The sequence below is a fragment of the Lolium rigidum genome, chromosome 6, assembly GCF_022539505.1.
Source record: "Lolium rigidum isolate FL_2022 chromosome 6, APGP_CSIRO_Lrig_0.1, whole genome shotgun sequence".
Classification (NCBI taxonomy): domain Eukaryota; kingdom Viridiplantae; phylum Streptophyta; class Magnoliopsida; order Poales; family Poaceae; genus Lolium; species Lolium rigidum.
Genome location: NC_061513.1, coordinates 187,160,988 through 187,164,110, shown reverse-complemented (window position 1 = coordinate 187,164,110; position 3,123 = coordinate 187,160,988).

Genomic DNA, 3,123 nt, shown 5'->3' with positions numbered 1-3,123 from the left:
TGCTTTGTGCTTAAACATGTGCCTTTATTGCATTGCATCTTGTTGCTTTGCATAGTTGAATATTTAGAGAAAACTCCACTAGGCTTTGAATATCAATGTATGCCCTTGCACATATTATGGGGGAGTTTGCTCTAGGTATTCAACTTGTTTGTTACTTAAATTCCTTATATAAACCCTCTCAAAGAGATTGTCATCAATTGCCAAAATGGGGGAGATTGAAAGTGCATGGAGCCCCCATGTGTAGTTTTAGTAATTAATGACAATCCCTATGGACTAATGTTTGCATTGAGTTATATTTGTAGGAGTTGTCCATAGGCAATGCTTGAACCATATGTTGGCTTCAAGGTTGCAATAAGAAGAAATTGATGAAGGATATCAAGTGTCAAGTATGTCTTGAAGATGAAGATGAAGTGAGCCCTCAAGTTACTTCAAGACATCAACATGATGAAGAATGAAGAAATGAAGTGAAAGTTCAAGATGAGCCAACTCGAAGAGATCATATGCTTGAAGCTTGCCATCCATATGGTGATCATGGATATGTGAAGACGCGCCGAAGAAGAAGCTCTCCCATAGTGGAGTATGGGGGAGCATTTCGCATGACTTCATCTAGCAAGCACAATCAAGAAAAGCGTTCCATCTTGTTGCGGCCAAGATCATCATCATCAAGCTCAAGTGGAATGTGCAAGATTAAGGTTTGCTCTTGATAGGGTTTCTTTCTCACCGGTCTCATGGTGTAGTTGGATACCGGTTTATAGTTTAGTTGCCGTACTATCAAGAGGGCTCTCGAGTGAGTAACTCGATCGTATCCTTCGGAGAGCTCTAACCTTTGCATCCTTGCATCATCTTTCTTGGTGGTTATTTGGATCTTATCCATGTGATGTTTTAGAGCTTGTGCTTATTCTCATGACAAGCTCTAGTTCATTGAAAACGGATTTCACATAGATCACTTGTTGCGTTTCCGAGTTTGGTGATTTTCTCGGTTTATCATGTTGAGGTGTTTCACCTCTAAAAATAATAGAAAATCACCCCCACTAGTTTCCATATTTTTACATTTTGTTGGGTAAGCTCTTGTCGTCCTCTTTCCAACAAAATTGGTTTCACTCTATTCGGAGCTACCAATCTTAAGTTTTGGATTTTACAAGGTAGCATGTTTATATCACCAGGCCGGATTTTCCGGGCCGGATATTTGCAAAATATCCGGCCCTTGAAATTTGGCTAAGGACTTTCGACGATGTCGCGCAGTACCCCCTGGATCCAGGCCGGACTTTTGCCCGGATTTTCCCAAAGGCTGGATTTTCCGGGGGGGGGGGGATTATCCGGCTCTCACTTACACCGGATTATCCGGCCCTGGATTTGCCCCAACGGCTCGATTTTCTTGGGGGGTATAAATACCCCCCTTCTTCCTCATTGAGCTGTTGCTTCTTCCACTCTCTCTCTCCTCCATTGTTGATCTTGAGAAGCTTGCCCTATCTCTCTATCCCTCCATGATTCTTGCCCCCTTTTGAGGGAAAAGAGAGAGGAGATCTAGATCCACACTTTGACCAAACCTATCATCTCTTTGCGAGTGAATCTTTGGGATCTAGATCTTGGAGAATTTTGTGTTCTCCTCTTTGTTCTTCCTCTCTTATTCCCCCAATAGCTTTTGTAGCATTGTTGGAATTTGAGAGAGAAGGACTTGAGCATCTTTGTGGTGTTCTTGCCATTGCATTTGGTGCATAGGTTTGAGTTCTCCACGGTGATTCGTGGAAGTGAAAGCAAGAAGGTTGTTACTCTTGGGTTCTTGGAACCCTAGACGGATTCTAGGCCTTTGTGGCGATTTGTTGGGAGCCTCCAATTAAGTTGTGGATATGCCCCAATCTTTGTGTAAGGCCCGGTTTCCGCCTCGAAGGAAATCCCTTAGTGGAACCGTGACCTAGGCCTTTGTGGCGAGGGTCACCGGAGAATAAGGTGAGGCGCCTTCGTGGCGTTCTGTGTGTGGTGTGAGTACCGCATCTTGGGGTGAGGCCTTTGTGGTGTTGGTGTGCATCGAGCAACCACACCTCAAGGTGAGCCTCTTGTGGCGTTCGGGAGCACTAAGCCACCGCACCTCTCCAACGGAGATTAGCACTCGCAAGAGTGTGAACTTCGGGATAAATCTTCGTCTCCCGCGTGCCTCGGTTATCTCTATACCCGAGCTCCTTACTTATGCACTTTACCTTGTGATAGCCATCGTGTTTGAAGTTATATATCTTGCTATCACATAGTTGCTTGTATTGCTTAGCATAAGTTGTTGGTGCACATAGGTGAACCATAGTATAGGCTTTGGGCTTGACAAAGTAAACGCTAGTTTTATTCCGCATTTGTTAAGCCCATCTCGTAAAGTTTTAAATCACCTATTCACCTCCCCCCTCTAGGCGACATCCGTGTCCTTTCACCGGCCTCGGCATTATGCGCCATCGCGTGGTGGTGGTGTGGTGGTGGGTGTGTCACGCGGCGTCTGAGAGAGTGGTGGCGGCAGCTAGGGTTGGAGGACGGGGGAGAAGAGCAGCGGGGTTTTAAGGGCGGCGACAGACGTGCACTGAAGGCGTGTGGGGAAGGAGGGTGGACGCCGCGTGGCCAGTCGCCTCCTCATCGCCACCGCCGTCCTCATCGCTGCCTCGGTTCCCAAGAGATGCAATTGACGCCGACGACCATCCAGTACGCGTCGTTTTTAATGCGACCCGTCGCCTCCTGTCACTGCCAAGGCGGCCTACCCGCGAAAACCCACGTGGCGTGAGGCGCCGACGCGTCCGATTCGTGCCCTTTGTGAACGGGCCGGCACGGAGTTGCCAACGCTTTTATTGGGCCCGACAACACGCCAACACTTTATTGGGTGCGCTGGTGTGAGCCCAAAAATAGTGTCGGCCCCCAAATCGCTATGAGGATCGCCGGTGTAGATGCTCTAAGCTTTGAGTTGCATAAAATATGATAAACTTAAAGGTTTTTCTCATGAGCATCAAGTAAGTCAATAAGTTCTCTCAAATTGCTATGGTAAGGCTTTCTTAGGATGCATTTGAGCACGATTTAGTCGTAACCAACTAGATGCCCACTCACTTTAACAACCAAACTTCATCACTCTAAAAATAATACAGTACATATACTCTT